At 45.5% G+C, this 17,865-nt stretch overlaps 1 pseudogene; it reads right to left on the bottom strand.

Moving 5' to 3' along the window:
- Window positions 1-693: 693 nt before the first annotated feature.
- LOC136303968 (inhibitor of nuclear factor kappa-B kinase subunit beta-like) lies at window positions 694-16,968 on the bottom strand (annotated as a pseudogene).
- Window positions 16,969-17,865: the final 897 nt, after the last annotated feature.

Below are 17,865 nucleotides of genomic sequence, written 5' to 3'. Positions count from 1 at the left end.
TGGTAAGAATTTTGTTACAGAAATGAGTATTTCAAGCTCCCCTAAATACTGAAAATTTGTAATGAAGCAGTTGCTTGAACTAGTTACTGAGGAAGTATGGTAGATTGCGAACTGTGGCTTCTGTTGTGGTTCAAATTTAAATTGGGACCTCACACATCGTACTTGTGAACTTATGGAGGAAAAGAAATCTTAAATATAATTTTGTCCATAGTGAAATAGTCTGACTAGTGTGCTTGGAATAGCATGCTACTGTGCTGAAAAATGTCTTTTAAAAGATAATGAAAGTGTCCTTTTAATTCTTAAATCCATAATGTAAAACCATATTATAATTACAATGGTGGAAGTTTACCTGAGCTTACAGCCTTCTCCTAACAGTAAGTTAACCGTTGAAAGTTAGCTGACGTGTGTGTTTTAATACCAAGAACTGAAGTAGCAAGCATTTATGTTTCAAAACAACCATTAGTTCCAGGACCACTGAAGCAAAATTGAAAATGAGAAATACTGTTGTTAAGAGCTCAAAACTTAGTAATGCAAAAAGGGGATTGCATATTCATGTATTTCTTGCTCATTAGAAGAAAAAAGAAAATCACTCCTGAGTGATGTGAACAAGACAGGCTCTGAGGGACTGCAGTAAGTAGCTCTTTAAAAGATATAAAGACATAATAGAGGAGGCGGTGAAAAACAGCATGGCATTCTGTGAAGGCAGAATTCGCACCATTTGCTTAAGCTGAAAACTCCTGAGAAAAGGAAAAGATTGGAACATGCTTCTAAGAGAGGTTGGTCTCCAAGTAGCTCAAGAGTGTTAATGCATAGGCCACCTTCTCAGGGGACTGGGATACTTCTGTATGAATACTTACACAGTTTATAAATACTGTGATTTTTTTTTCCTATAGGCTAAAGTGAACAATGCCAGCCTCACTGGAATTGGTTACACTCATGCCCTTCGACCTGGTACGCAGTTCTCACTGGTAGCAGCAAATGGTGTTAAGTACTACACTATGGTTTAATTCACTGTCATCTTAAGAACAGACTAGATGAACAAAGGAGCTAGAAGTCTACGCAGACTCAGAGAACTAAAGGATGTCTATGGATGCAAGTTCCTGTGGCAACTAAGCCACATTAGTGAGGTCAAGGACCTGAGGAAGAGCACTGTACTGGGATGTCAGTGCATGATGGTTCTCGTGACTTGCTTTTGTAGGTGTAAAGCTGACCCTCTCGGGCTTGATTGATGGCAAGAATTTCAGTGCTGGAGGTCACAAAATTGGGCTGGGATTTGAGCTGGAAGCCTAACACAGCTTTAAGTAAAACAACTGGTGGTGCTCTGGAAGATGAAGGAAAAGTGTACCCGGTGCATTTCAGCCTTAATATTACTCGGAAATTTGAAGAAGTGTGAACTTTCTACTCTGCCCAAGAATGACTTTAACCCAATGCTGAAGTCCAGAGTGTGCCAGCACAACAAAGGAAGACACTTGAAGGCATGCATGGAAGTTGTGATGTTTGTGCCACATTTCAGTTTCCTGTATTTTAAATCTGTTCAAAAAAAACCAAAAGAAAATCCAACCTCTCCCCATTATTGTATTGCATTTTGCATGTCCTATACTTCACAGCCTTTTATAAAAGGAGGTCTCTGTGTTGTAGTGGAAATTTGGGGTTAGAACAGAATGAAATAAATTGGTCACAGTCAGAACACAAGGTTGGTGTGTGTTGACTCTCACCAAAGTTCCATCCAGCTGGCTTTTTTGGTCTTTTTTTCATCTTTTCATGCAACTTTAAGCATGGTTAATAGATAATCTGCAAATGCTTTGTTACACGATACCTGTACACTGAAGATTTCCTTCTTTGGTTTCCAGGCTAACATTCTTACACCTCTCACGTTTTAGAGACCTGCACAGTGAAAGCAGCTTTTTCCATTATAGTGTTATTGAGCGCATCAACAAGAGCAAACCAAAAGTTTACATGTTTTAGATAATTTTGTTCCCAGACAGGAAACAAGTATTAGGTAAGTACAACCATTACACTTAAAGAAAAAAAGTGCAAATCAGCAAAGTTAAGCAATTAAGTTCACAGTTCATTAGGAAGGTGACAACTACCAGTGACTGGGTATACCTTGTCCATTGTTCATTAGAAAGCCTAAAATGCAGCAAAACAGCCCCAGGCGATGCCTAAGGGAAGACGTATCAGGACAGAGATCTGCTGTCTTAAGGCACAATTAAGAACATTCTCCAAGCAGTTAGAACAGGCATTCCCTAATGTATCTTTGTGAAAAAGTGTCTGAGAAGTGGATACTAAAAGCTAAGCCATATGTATCACATAAGCAGTTGGTGACAGTAGAAGGCAGCTGATATTCCCTTCTCAGAGGCAGCAGCTTTTCACAGTTGGCTTCCCAAAGCAGCATGGCTTCAGAGGCAACCAGAGTGATTCTACATCTGGGTTTGTTCTGGATTGTTTGTTTCTTCTACCTGAAGCTGCAGCCAGCTCCAGTCTAGAGCCGAAAGAATAAATTAAATTCAACACCAGGCTACAGTTGAGCTTTTTCTAAAATAAAGGTAAAGTGTGTTAAGAGTTATAAAAAATTTACTGGGAACAAGTTGGTCAATTTCATGATGAGCCACGTGACTGCTGTCAAGGAAACAACCTACTTGCACTCTCCAGTATTTTACTCTCTCTTCAATATTCTGCATTGTTAAATTAAGGATCCCTGACACCCGCTCATCCCAAATTTGTGTGCAGTTTTGCAGTAGTTTTGTACAACAGCCAAGTGCTTTGCCCCATCCCTTACTGTTTAGCGCAGCAAGTTCCCAGCATGTGGCTCCCAGTTTTGGCAAGCAGAGTAAGTCAGGCGGCAGATTATGAGGGAACCGGTGCTTCCTATCTCTGTGCATCTCCTACTCTCCCCCTTGGCCATGAGTAAAATGCAGATTTCATTTAGCTGTGTTAGTGGTGGCAAAGTTGCACATTCAGAACTTCGAAGCCAGGCACTTCCTTAGTCCATTTACAGAAGAGTGAATACATTACCAGGAAACTCTGCTCTTGATCCTTCATTGTGTCATGCATCACATTTTCTAGTTGGCTACAAAGTTTCCGAGATTCCAGCAGCAGCTCCTCACTGAAAGGGGCAATTATTACACTATTAATTTCTGTGGCAGTTTAAAGAGATGCTGCCTCTGTCATCAAGAAATACTTCTGGCAGATACGCTGCAGAACACTGAAGTTAGTCAGGTCATAGGCTTGTATTTCATACTGCAAATGAAAAGTTGGTGGCAGCCCCTGATTTACTAAATGGGGGAAAGGAAATGTATTCCAAGATGGAATTGGGTTCTTATTAGGTGGAAACACTGTTGCTAGAGGAAAAGCTGAGAAGCCTATAAACTTAAGGATGGGGCAACAGGCAAAAACAAAACCAAGGTCTTTCATTCCAAGTGGTAACCCAGTTCATTTAAGCAAGCCGGAACTACGCATGCAGCAGTCTCAATGACACAGCTCAGCTACTGTGACCTTACATGACAATACTTCAACAGTTCTTGCTGGCAGTGTACTTCCAAGTGAGCCCAACCATCTCAGATTAAAGGAAGAAAACCAAAAAACCACTTTTGTTACTGAGGCTGGGGGAAGTGAAGCCATACATGATACCCAATTTTCATATGGAAGATCTGAAAGCCCCAGCAAGTCTTAACTACCAAGTAAACTAAGGCTGCTGACAATGCAAGCTGAACACAAAGTGTAAAATATGAGAAACCCTGTGGGCCATTATTTCACAAAGCAGGAAGCCTAGCTTTGTAGTGGTGGCATTAGCAGCCGAAGAACTCCAGACTTTGCCTCACCTTTTTCTTACAGATTCTGATACACTGAATGTTCCAGAAGGGACTTGCAGCAGCAGTTGACCTGAGCTACCAAGACGGGATGTGTTCACGCTCTCTGGACTGCCAGTAACAGGACCACGCACTTTACTCTGAAGAAAACACAGAATATTCAGAGTGCAATTGTTCCCACTAGTTTTCAGCAGCCGGGAATATGAGACAACCTGGAACTTGGCTTTCATACTGATACAAAATAAAGAAAAGAACCATAGGATACACTCAATTTACTATTGTTTCAGTAGCCTGTGCTACAAACCATATTCTCAGGTTAAAGGGGAGTTCTTATTTTACTTACACAAGCAATTTTCAGCAAGTTCCACAGTTCTTTCTGTCGTTTCTCCTGAAGCCTAACAACTGTTTCCTCATCTTCACTCATCAGATTCATCACTTTCTCCACTCTGGGGAACAATTCCAATGCCTTCTGTTTGCAAACTACAGTTTTACTATTAAAAAAATAAAAACTAATCAGATCACACATGGGCCACTGCAGTAGAACATTTCTGAAGTTAATTATTTTCTGTTAACACTGCAAGATCTCAAGAGCCGTATGCAATGAGTTTTAAACCTTCTCTTGCTGGAAGAGAAAACACCTTCTCTCAACTCTGAATAAAATGTGCAAAGCTCACCTGAGCTGAGCATAAATGACTCAAACTTCTTTTTCAAAGGTCTGGATTGCCTGTAGAAGCAGTCGTACTATTTCCTGGCTGTCACCGCCTCTCCTCTGATCTGGAATGAGAGCCAATATTACACAGAAAGGTCGGTTTATAGGACAGAGTGAGAAGATTCTTAGCGGCTCATTTCCACTACTGCTTTAATCCTGAAACAGCCAAAGTTCAGGATATGCAAGTTTGAGTGGGATGAATTACACTGAATTTTAGCCACCTTCTTCAAAATTTAAAGAACTTGAAAAGGAGAGTTGGGACTGGATCAAAGGAACAGTCGTGTCTTTCATCCTTTCTACCCAGAAAGGTTGTTTGTTGCTTGTGGCAACAGCCTGCTCTGAGAAGAGCTCCAGAGGAGTTTCGAGAACAGCTCACAAAGCACCAAGAAAGGAAGGCTGGCCTAGTGTGGAACTGACTCCCTGACTTCCCTCTCGAGAAAAGGCAATCCAGGAGAGCCCATGTGCTGCTAGTGTCTGGGAAGCCCTAGAAGTCAGCTAGTTTTCTCAATGATCGTTACTACACCTCCAAAGTTACACACAAAGCAAGCTGACCTTGAGCTAAAGCGTCTTTTACCTCTTGGCTTCTCTCTGAGTCTTCGGTACAGCTCTCTGGCTTGTTCTTCTCTAGAAGTAAAAAGCAGGAAAGAAAAGGATTTCCAAAGAACCAAAACATGGAACAAATAGTTTGAGAACTCAAATCTTTTCTATACCTGTCTGCCATTTCAGAACAATGACAGATGAGTCAAAAAACATCTTTAGTGTTAAAGTGCTCCCAGTCCCCCACAATTTGGGTGGAAGAAACAGCCCTTTCACTGTCCTCTAGTGAGTAAGCTTAGCCAGAAACACTCCTGCATCTGAAGCTCAGGGTAGTTCCACTCACAAATCCTCCAGTGTTCCTCCTTGTTTACGACCTAGCGGGCTTCTCTGCAGGTCCACGATGTCTGTCTGCAGGGCCATCATCCTCTTCACTACCTGCTCCACATCATCTTCCTGAAAGCAGGGTAGAACATAAGCAACACAACAGTCTCATACCTAGAGACACTACCACTCACACTCACACTGGTTCTTCCTTTCTCATTCTTATTTCTAAACAAACCAACAAGATGCAAACAGCAGCCTTGGCCAAAGACAAACGAGTCGTTTCAATTCAAGGAAATTCCAAGAGGTTTCTGGGGCTTCGCCAAGATCTCCCGTTTCCCCCTAAGCCTTACAACAGAATGAGCTTCATGTAGTACTAATAATGGACAAAAATTGTGCCACACAAACCAAGGCAATGTGAAATCTGACATCAGGGCAGATACAAGGGGTTTCTATTTAAGGCAGGGACAATGAAGCTAAAGGGGGAGGAGGGGAGAGATAACAAAAAACAAACCTCTTTATGATTAGCAGTTAGATTTAAAAACATACCCGCCCACAAAGTTCCACAGCTTGCTCCATCTCTTTCCAGGCAAACAGCAGCTTCTCAGAAGCTACAGGAATCAAAGAAGAGTGACTGGCTTTCTCAGGTTCACAGAGAAGGAGGCAGGTGTTTTTGTGAGGATAAGAGTCATGAAAAGACCTGTTTGCCAGATTCTATACTCACTAATTCCAAACTCAATCTGCTCTTTATACTTTTCCAGGTCAATTTGGATGCTTGTTTTAAAGAAGTCCAGCTTTGCTTTCAGCTGCTGAGAAAGGAAGGCCATAGAATTCTTCGTCTTCCAGAGGGTACTATTGTAACGCAACAGATTCATCCTGCAAGGACAAGAAGTTCCTATTAGCCTCTGAAAGTAGAAATCCACCAGGCTTTCATTTACATCCAAAACAGATACTTGAGACAGCGGTGAGGACAAATGCAGTTGTGCCAAAGGGCTAACTCTCCACTTTTCATGAATTGCATACAGCTCCAATCACGGGCTTCCCCATTCCAACAGGGTCCCATTTCTGTCTTCCCTTCCACCAGCGCACAAAGACAGAGATAAGTATTGTGGAGAAACGGCCACCGTACATGGCTGCTCGCTGCGCCTGCTGAAGCCGATTACAGTCCTCTTTCAGCATCCGCATCGTCTGCCAGATCTGACCCCACACTTTGCGCAACTGGAAAAAGTGGAGATTCTTCTTTGGATCCTGAACTGAAAACAGAGGAGGTGGGAGAAAGGGAAATGGACATATCAGCGTGAAGCAGGAATACTGTGTTATCACAAAACAGACCAAAACATTGCTCCTTTGAGGGGCATGTTACTGCCTGCAAAGCCTAGAGCTGGATAACCCCTGTGCAGCTCCCCTAGCATGTCAAAATCAAACACCTCCCTTTTTTAGTTATTCTGATAAACTGAATGAATGACAGTCCATTTTCCTGCTTCTTCAGTCCCAATACGCAAAAGCTCCCTCTACTCTTTGTGCATGATACAGACCACAAAACACAGACGCCCCTCTCAACACTGACCCCGGCCCGCCCTTCATATTCATGCCAGAGGAGTCCTTACGGATGCAGCCAACACTTTCTGGATGAGGACGCAAGGCCACCTGGGCCTCAGGAAACTTTCTTGTTATCAAAGAGGAAGAGAAGGTCTGTGTCTGCTGCTGCAGTATCATTCACCTGCAGAAGACAAAAGACCCAACCAGGTTTTCTTGGGAAGAGCAAGCCTTGGCAACACCACAAACAGAAGAGTCCTCCTCAACCAAACACAGAGCACCAAAGGCAACAGGCTGCCTACGCTACAGTGGCTGTTAGGTCTGTGAGGTTACCATGACAAAAGCATGCCACAACAGCAGGGAGTGCTGTGATCCCAAAGCGAGTGCAGTGACTTCTGATTCACTCAAACTTAAGAAAGGGAATACCGAGACTCACCTTGCCATCAGCTGTATGTTTAGTGACCAACTTCTGAGAAAACAATTCAAGTCCTGCTTCCTGCACTAGTTCCTGGTCCTGTTCTGGAATTCCTGTATCTGACTGAATCCTGGCCTTCACACTCTGCAGAGTCTCTTCCTCCGTCACAGGGTAGGTGTGCACAGTTCCCGTAACCATGTCCAAAACATGAAGCAACTACCAGAAGAGTAGCATGGCATGAGAAAGGCTGAAGATACATTGGTCATCTTAGAGCAGAGATTGAGGGACCGAAAAAATGACCACCAAGAAACTCTTCAAAGCACTTGGCAGAATCAGCTACTTCCTAGCATTATGGCAAAGTTCTTGTCCTCCATCAAGGGGAAGAGAGGCCACATGGCAGTTAAATACCTGTAGAATCCTCTATCAGAATATGGAACCAAGCATGCACAGAAGCTATTCGCTACTCCCAACAAGCTCAGGGAGTATTTGTCCTCAAAGAAGCAAGAGGAAAGCACCTGTCACTAACGGTCAGGAGACAGTTCTATGAGTTTCTGCCTCACTCTTCCTCCTAAGTCTAGGATTCAGAGGCTCAGGAAACTGCCCTCTGGAAAACTTTTTAGGGTAATACAGACATATTGCTTACCTTCAAGTTCAAAATGTCATCCAATGCTTTGAAACACCCATTGGGTTCATATGTAGGATCTGTACCTCTCTGACGTGGGTGCCACATTAACATGAGTTGCGGCCATTTCTCCAGCCTCCCAGACAAAACACTGAGCAACAAAAACCAGGAGATCAGAAAAGGGAAAAAGTGCATTTGCAGTAACGATACGGCCTGTTCTGTGTGGGAGGACTGACAAAACTGCCCTCCTCCTTCTCCCTCCAGCACTCCACCTCTCCCCATCACAAACGCAGCGTTTAGAAGGCAGAAACCAAGACTACATAAATTTGACAAGCGACAGTAGTACTGCCTGTGTCACACACTCAATGTATTCACAGATTAACACAGTAAGGCATATAACACAAACTTGGTCCTTTTGCAGAAGAATCAGTTTATCTCAGCACAGCAATTTCCAGTACTCACCTGTTTAGATTGTTGGGGCAGGGCAAACTGCTAGAAAACTTGACTTCTCCGGATAAGTCTTCTGAAACAACAATATCCAGCTCACTCTTCTGACGCACTTTAGTATGCCCAATGTAAGCGAGTACAATGGTGAAAAAATTGCCCGCCTTTCCCAGCCTGCATGCTAGTAGGCTCTTGAAAGCTACTCTTGACATATAATACAGATGCCACTTTGGTTTCTGTTACCTGCCCTGCGGGAGTCAGCCCTTATCCCATAGAGCAAGTCTCAGGAATGCTGAACTTGCTCAGGTGAGTCAAGCCCCTGTGAAAGGGGTCACTTTCCAAAAGGGCAAGAAACATAGGGATATTATCCTCAGAATCAAGGGACCACACTTCTGCTTCCTGTAAACAGGAAAGTCACATCATGCCCACTTACCACCCAGCCACGGTTCACTCACCATTGCACTGGCTGCCAGTTGGGTAGGAATGGTCGGAAGCCTGTAATGCACTCAAAGGCAAGCGTGCCAAAGCTCCAGGAATCCACTGTCACCCTATACTTCTGCTGTTCCAGCAGCTCTGGAGCCTGATACAGTTTACACGCATGAGACAAAGCCAGATGGCTTTGGCCAGAAAGCTCTTAGCTTTCTCTGTCCCTTAACATCTCATTAACATTTGTACAAATAATTAAAGACATTACTGAACGCTGCCTCTCACGTGCTTTAAGACCCTCCTGGAGTGAGTAGCATAGGTTACTGGCACTCCTGCTTATTTATAACAGATGCAGGTAGCACAAAACCCAGTCTCAGCAAAATCCAGCATCAGCAAAAAAGCAGTCACCTTTGCTAGCTTCAGCACCACAAACACACCCCATACCGTGCAAGTACCTAATCCCAGCCCAAAGCTTGGTAACAGTTAATTCTATCCCTCTAGAAGGCAGTAGCTGCTCTTCTAGCTGAATTCCTTTCTTACCAAGTACTGCCGTGTCCCAACAAAGGATGTGCACAGGCTCCCCTGATCCAACTCCTTAGCATAACCAAGGTCAATGATTCTGTGTATTAACTGAAACACACAACAGAGAATAAGAATGCCAGACTGAAGTCCTGTTAAAAGCACATCATACAGCAGAAAGAAAAGGTCTGGCTCTTCAAAGCTATGCAGGAAAGGTGCCAGTGAAGAGATAGAAGCAGAAATGGGAGGCTACTGTAGATTTCTAAAACCACAATGAATTTGAAGGTGTTGGAGCACACTTAGCAGTTACACCTCTAGCTCCTTCCGATATTTGGTCAATCAGTACAGTCTGCTTCTTTCCTTAATGGTTGAAAGTCAAAATGTCAGGTGTTAACAGACGTCTAATACAACGTCTCACCTCAGCTGCACACAGAATACTATGTGACAGTGACCTGAGACAGGTGTTATCCTGGGCTGAGTGCTCTTGCAGAGGGACCATGTAACTGCATGAAGCACATGCAGGTTCCTTGTAAGTTTACTTGTCTGTGCAGGTAGAGACGACTGCTTCCTGCTTACCCTTTGCTCTCCTTGCTGCAGCACAATGTTCTCTGGCTTCAAGTCTCTATGGATGACCCTGTTCTCATGAAGGTATCTGAGAGCAGAAGCTGAGACAGAAAAAGCCAGTTGTTAGAGCTGAGTAACAGTACCGAGCATGAGCTCAGTAAGGATTCATCTATTCTATCTAGTAATAAGCATGGCTTTCACATCAGACCTTGTACAATCAAACATACAACGAAACGCTGAGTGTCAGGGGTAAAGTCAGCACCATAGAACTCTGGACACAAATTGAGTTCTCTCTCTGGATGTTCCTTCACATCCTTCCTGTAAACTGTAGTAATGCTGGCTAGCTTCCAGTAGGCAAGAACTTCCCCAGACTCCCAACACTTTTGGGAGATGATCAAGATCATAAAAGGTCAGTCTGAAATGGAGTCACTAAGGTCACTACTGTATATTTGGAGAGTGGACTCAGGACTAAAAGGGTTTCCATAGTTCAGACAACTGAAGGTACTGCCACCACTTACCAATGTCAGATAACAAGATAAGAATAGTTTCTTCCCGCAAGCCACAGCAATTCTCCAGCTGGTCCAGGTACTGCAAGTAAGGAACACAGAATGTAGTCTTTCCCTTCTCTATCCCGAGTGAACTCCAGAGTTCCACAAATTCTCAGGGATGCAAGAAGTTTCAGCAACAGCAATTAAATTCTCCAGAAGCACAAAACTCTATGGACTGTGACCTGCGGTAGCAGCAATTACAGCTTTGTGCCTTGGTTTAATTGCATGGGAAAGAAGATGAAAGAAGTCACTGTCATCCCGTTTTCATCCTATTTGTTCCATCCCTCTTTGCCTGACACTATCAACTCCAATCTGAGGCCTAAGGTCTGTGTTTTAGCTATGGGCAGATTATAGCAAAGGTCAGAAAAGCCTTAGGATTAGAACTACCATGTGTTATCTCTTCCTATGACAGACAAGAGTTCATCACTTTCAGGAAGGGTACAGCCTACAGATGCACCTACCCCACAATGGTCTTGGCCATACTCAAATACTGTTGCACGTCCCCTACACTTGCCCTCATTCTCTAGGTGCAAACTCCTCACAGTGTCACTTGCACCTAAAAAAATATACAAAGCACTTAAGTCTTCAAAAGCTGAACATAATACCAAGGACCAAGCCACCAACACTTGTTGATGCCATGACTAGAAATAGGAAACATCAGGGTATGAAAGTAAAGGTTTGAAGGGAAAACTTCAGTAGAAAACCTAGGATCAGATCAGAAGGTGATCCATTCCTAGGTTACCATCCTAGGGACCCCACCTTGCGGAGGTCTCCACCTTGGCAGTACTCCATGGCCAACAATGGCAAGTCATTTGGTGCGAGCTTCTGCATCCCTTCAGGGACATCGCGGGCAGCCACCACATTGGGATGGTTCAGTCTGTAGAACAAAAATTAGGCAAGTATACACGATGTTCTGAAACTGCTATACACTTTCATGCGCTCGTGGTCACCACGCAAAGCCCAACATGGTCACAAATGCTTTGAGAAATTGAGTTAGTGAATTCTAAAGGTTTCCATCTTTCACGGATCTAGACTCATTTTAACTCCTGGCACTTCATACGGAAGACAGTGTGTTTCTTCAACATGTATGCATTACAGATCTGTCTAGAAGGTACAGCAACGAGCCCTGCACAGGAGTGCAAGGGAGTCTGTTGCTACCGTCCAGAAAAGACCCAAACTGCAATGAGACTGCTGCAGCCGAAAATGTTAATCCAACACCCCAAGGGACTGCCGCAGCACAGACGTTAAGTCAGGCAAAGCGGCGGCTCTAGGTAGCAGCGTTGTTGTAGCGCTGAGGGCACGGCAGACGAGCCGAAGACGGCAGTGTGAGACCCAAGAGGAATAGGAATAGGAATAGAAAATAGGAACTTTTAGAGCCCCAAAATCCCCCAAAATTCACCCAAAATGCCCCAAAAATGACCCCCAAAAATTCCCACTAAAAATCGAGATTTCAGAGCCCCAAAATCCCAAACAATGACCCCAAAATCCCGACTGAAAACTGAGATTTTTTAAGCCCCAAAATCCCTCAAAATCACCCCAAAATTCCCACCCAAAATTCCCACTAAAATTGAGATTTTTTAGAGCCCAAAAATCCCCAAAAATCACCCCAAAATTTCCTGCTGAAAGTGGGAATTTTTAAAGCCCCAAAATCCCCAAAATTCCCCCCAAAATTCCCACCTAAAATCCCTCAAAAAACCCCAAAATTCCCACTAAAAATTGGGATTTTTAGAGCCCCCAAAATCCCAAAAATTCACCCCAAAATTGGAATTTTTAAAGTCCCAAAATCCCCTAAATTCACCCCAAAATTTCCACCCAAAATCCCCTAAATTCACCCCAAAATTCCCACTAAAAATTGGAACTTTTAGAGCCCCAAAATCCCCCAAAATTCACCCAAAATGCCCCAAAAATTACCCCAAAAATTCCCATTAAAAATCGGGATTTCAGAGCCCCAAAATCCCAAAAATTGACCTAAAAATTCGCCCCAAAAATCAGGATTTCAGAGCCCCAAAATCCCCAAAAATGACCCCAAAGTTCTGATTGAAAAATGGGATTTTTGAAGCCCTAAAATTACCCAAATTCACCCCAAAATTCCCACCCAAAATCCCCCAAAATTCTCACTAAAATTGAGATTTTTGGAGGCCCCAAATCCCCAAAAATGACCCCAAAATTCCCACTAAAAATTGGAATTTTTAGGAGCCCCAAAATCCCCAAAATTCACCCAAAAATTCCCACTAAAAATTTGGATTTTTAAAGCCCCCAAATCCCCCAAATTCACCCAAAATTCCGACTGAAAATTGGGATTTTTGATGCCCCAAAATCCCCAAAATTCTCCCCAAAAATCCCAAAAAACCCCCAAACCCCCTCCCAGTACAAACCAGTAAAGAAAAACCCCAAACCAGTATAAACCAGTACAAACCAGTCACCTCAAATCCCTTCCCAGTTCATCCCACTTCATCCCAGTGACCCCTAAACCCTGTCCCAGTACAAACCAGTAAGGAAAACCCCCAAACCAGTACAAACCAGTATAACCCAGTACAAACCAGTACAAACCAGTATAAACCAGTAACTCCCAGTATCCCCCAGCGCCGGGCCCTGGCCCTGAGCCGCTCCCTGGAGGCCACCGAGCATCGAGAGATCCCAGTTCAAACCAGTACGGACAGGTGAGGGCACTGGGACGGGGACTGGGGGTCACTGGTTTATACTGGGATGGACTGGGACTGGGTTTGGGGTCACTGGTTTATACTGGGATGGACTGGGAGTGGGTTTGGGGTCACTGGTTTGTACTGGGATGGACTGGGAGTGGGTTTGGGGTCACTGGTTTATACTGGGATGGACTGGGACTGGGTTTGGGGTCACTGGTTTATACTGGGATGGACTGGGAGTGGGTTTGGGGTCACTGGTTTATACTGGGATGGACTGGGAGTGGGTTTGGGGGTTACTGGTTTATTCTGGTTTAAACTGGTTTTGGGGTTTCTGGGTGTGGTTTAACCTTTGCCCCTCCCCCCACAGGTGAACCGACCACGCCCTTTGTCAGGCCACGCCCCCTTCCCTTATATGGAGCGATAAGGGCGGGACAAACTGGGCGGGGCCTGGGGGTTACTGGGTTGTACTGGGAGGGAGTGGGAGGGGCCAACGCGGCTCTGACCCCGCCCACCGCGCCGAGATGCAAATTTATGTAAATGAGAGCACAAATAAACGCGAATGACATCACTTACCACAGGGACTGGGAGTTGCTGGTTTGTACTGGGAGGGGCCTGGGCGTGGCTCTGACCCCGCCCACCTCACTGATGCGCCAGCCTTATGTAAATTTATGCAAATGTGAGGCGAAATAAATGCGGGTGACGTCATTTGTACGCCGAGGAGCAAAGCGGCGCCGGGGGAATGATGGGATAAACCGAGGCGCAAAGCGCCGCAGGGCATGACGGGATACACCGAGGTGTAATTCGGCGCGGGGCATGACGGGATACACCGAGGCGCAAAGTGGCACCGCAGGGCATGACGGGATACACCGAGGCGCAAAGCGGCACCGCGGGGCACGACGGGATACACCGAGGCGCAAAGCGGCACCGCGGGGCACGACGGGATACACCGAGGCGCAAAGCAGCACCGCGGGGCACGACGGGATACACCGAGGCGCAAAGCAGCGCGGGGAATGACGGGATACACCGAGGCGCAAAGTGGCGCCGCAGGGCATGACGGGATACACCGAGGTGCAAAGGGGCACCACGGGGAATGACGGGATACACCGTGGCGCAACGCGGCGTGGGGCATGACGGGATACACCGAGGCCCCAAATGACCCCAAAATTGTCCCGAATTTCCCCCCCAAAAAATCCGCCCCAAATTTCCCCAAAAATCCCCAAAATTCCCCTCAAATTTCCCCAAAATATAAAAAAATTCCCAAAATTTCCTCAAAAGTCCCAAAAAATCCCCAAATTTTACCAAAATCCCCCCAAAATTCCCAAAATTTCTTCAAAAATCCCCCAAAATTCTTCAAAATTCCACAAATATCTCCCCCAAAATTGTCCCCAAATCCCCCCAAAATCAACCAAAATTCTCCCGAAATTCCCCCCAAAAACAGCCCACAAAAATTCCCAAAATTTCCTCAAAAATTCCCCAAATTTTACCAAAATCCAAAAAAATTTCCCAAAATTTTGTCAAAAATCCCCCCAAATTCCCCAAAATTCTCAAAAATTTTTCAAAAATCCTCCAAATTCTCCCAAATTTCACCAAAATCTAAAAAAAATCCCAAAATTTCTTCAAAAATCACAAAAATCCCCCCAAATTCCCAAAATTTCCCTCCCAAATCACCCAAAATTTCCCCCGATATGACCCAAAATGGTCCAAAAATTCCCAGGATTTCACCATTCCTTCTTTGAATTCCTCCGAATCCCCCGGATTTCCCCCTAAAATTCCCAAATTTTCCCAAAATTCCCCCAAATAACCCCGAAATTTCTGGAAAAAACCCCAAATTTCCCCCCAAAAGTCCCAAATTTTTTCCCAAATTCCTCCCAAAATCCCCCAAAATTTCCCCCCAAATCCCCTGAATTTTCCCATAATCCCCCCAATTTTTTCCAAATTACCCAAATTTTCCCCCAAATTCTCCCAAATTTCCCAAAAAATTCCCCCAAATTTGCCCCAAAATGACTCCAAATCATCAAAATTCTCCCAAAATTCCTACAAAACTCTCCAAAATTCCCCCAAATTTTCCCAAAATCCGCCAAATTCTCTCCCTGCAGAGCGCCCACTGGTGGCCCTCGAGGTTGGAAAGTTTTGGGGGAAAAACCCGAAATTTGGGGTGAAAATTTGAGAATTTGGGGGAAATTTGGGATTTTTGGGGTTGTTTTTAGGGGAATTCTGGGGGGAAAATGGAGGATTTGGAAAATCTGGGAGAATTTTGGGGAAATTTTGGGAGATTTGGGGTGAAAATTGGGAATTTGGGGATTTTGGGGGGAATTTTTAGGTGATTTTGGGGGAAAATCGGGAAAATTTTGGGATTTTTTGATGGTTTGGGGTCGTTTTTAAGGGGATTTTTGGGGAAAATTTGGGGGAAAGCCCCCAAAATTTGGGAAAATTGGGGAAAAAAATGGGAACATTTGGGGGGATTTGAAAGATTTGGGAATTTTTGTGGAAAATTTTGGGGAATTTTGGGGGAATTTTTTGAGGATTCTGTGGGAAACTTTCAGAATATTATAAAAAATTGGGGAAAATTGAGAAAAATGGGGAAAAATTGGGAAAAATTGGGAAAAATGGGGAAAAATTGGGGAAAAATTGGGAAAAATGGGGAAAAATTGGGAAAAATGGGGGAAAATTTTGGGAATTTTTTCGAGGAAAAAAATTGGAATTTTTGGGGGGGGAAATTTGGAGTTTTTGGGAAATTTGGGGATTTTTGTGGGAATTTTGAGGGATCCCCGCTCTGCCCCATAGATCCCGAATCCCAAACCCCGCCCCACAGATTCCATCCCCGCCCCCCAGATGGCTCCTGCCCCACAGATTGTCCCGCCCCCGTCTCTGCCCCACAGGAGCCGCTGGAGCCGCCCCACAGGATCCGGCGCCCCCCGAGTGACCTCCTGAGCAACCCCTGCCACGGTGAGCCCCACGGCTGAGCCCTGACCCACGGATCTGTGACCCACGGCTGAGCCCTGACCCACAGAGCCCTGACCCACGGATCTGTGACCCACGGCTGAGCCCTGACCCACAGAGCCCTGACCCACGGATCTGTGACCCACGGCTGTGCCCTGACCCACAGATCCCTACCCCACAGATCCCTGCCCCACAGATCCCTGCCTTGCCAGGGGCCGGGGCTCAGGCCTTGGCCTTTTGGATTCATGGAACACATCCAGGTTTGCTCAGCACCAGAGACACCTTTGCCTTGTCTGTCCCCACCTGTCATCAGTGCCTGCAGTGATGGAACCTGGGGACACTTTCTCCATTGGGTCTCTCTGTGTGTCCCATTAAAACTGCAAAAAACTTCAGTGTTTTAATTTACCTTTGAGTTCTTGAGAAGTTTTTGGAACACTCTTTCAGGGACAGAGTTGAATGGAAACACCAAATCCACGGGAGGGTCATTCAAGTCCTTGTGCTGTTTCTGTGCTGCTGAGCTGGGCCGGGCTCCTGGCACAGAGGCAGCTCCTGGCAACAAAGGAAACTTTTAGAAAGACATTTCCCCTGAGGAGAAATCCTCCTTCAGATGGGTCACCTGTATCATTTGAAATGTAGACTCAGAGTGAAAGTTTACAGTGGCATAACAACCTTTTCTGTTCCTTTCTCATTAATTGTTAACCCTCTCCTTTTGGTTTGTTTTGGTTAATTTTGCTTTTAACAGTAGAGAACATCATTCTTACATGGAATATTAGGTTTTGCACTTAGGCTAATTGATATCTACGCCTGTAGAACCCATACCTATGGAATATTAAGTTTTAAATACAATACGTACGTTTCATGAGCAAAAAACCACGTTGAACTAAACAAGTGTCCCCCAGCCCCTCCAGGATCCCTAACTGTTCCCTCAGCGCCCATTCGCCCACCCCCAAAGCGTCCCCGGATCCCTTGAACGCTCCGACCCCACAGATTCCCCTTAGAGCGACTTCAGGGAATTCATCTCCAATCATCCCCCCTGGCCTCGGAGTCCCTCGGAACACGGTTCTGCGCCTAAAAACTCCTGCCCCGCCCGGGGCCCTAGAGAGCTCGGTTACAGCTCCCCAAGCTCCCCGCAAGTGCTCCCGAGCCGTACACGTTCCCCCCGAGGACCTCAAACCGCGGCTCGGACACAAAAGTGTCCCCAAAGCGCCTTCCCGGAGCCCCAGACGCCGCGTTCGAGCCACTTCCGGGACTACAGCTCCCAGCATGCTCCGCGGCGCACTCGGAGCGCTCCTCCAGTCGTGACTCCATCTCCCATCATGCCCCGCGCCCCGCCGACAGCCGTTGGAGCTGCGCCTCGACCTCCCGTGATGCTCCGCGGCGCCGTTCAACCCTGTTCTACCCGCGCCTACAACTCCCATCATCCCCCGCGCCCCAGAGAGTCCCCTCAGAGCCCCCCAGGTGCCCGCCCGGACCCCGCAGGGCCCCGGATTCCCCTCCCTGACCTCCAAGTGCCCCCCTGGACCCCGAATTGTCCGACAGAATCCCTAAGTGCCCCTCCAAGTGTCCACCCGCTTCCCAAATGTGTCCTCCAGACCCTCAAGTTCTCTCCAAATTCCCTGCCCCAAATGTGCCCCAGAAATGTCTCCATGAACCCCAAAGTTGCCCTTTTTACCCTGTCGGAGAAAATGCTAAAGAAGATGACAAAAGGACTAAAAATAGAGCAAATCAGCATGAAGAAGAAGAAATCAATCGCCAGTAGTGGTCAATCAATTCATGAAGGGAAGTGTGTTACTTAGAACCAATGATCAATAACTTTCTTCGTTGCTAAAAATA

This window comes from Chamaea fasciata, unplaced genomic scaffold (assembly GCF_029207755.1).
Source record: "Chamaea fasciata isolate MVZ Bird 193981 ecotype frontalis unplaced genomic scaffold, bChaFas1.0.hap1 SCAF_45, whole genome shotgun sequence".
Classification (NCBI taxonomy): Eukaryota; Metazoa; Chordata; class Aves; order Passeriformes; family Sylviidae; genus Chamaea; species Chamaea fasciata.
Note: the sequence above shows the minus strand (reverse complement) of the source record. Positions and strands in the feature narration are given on the sequence as shown.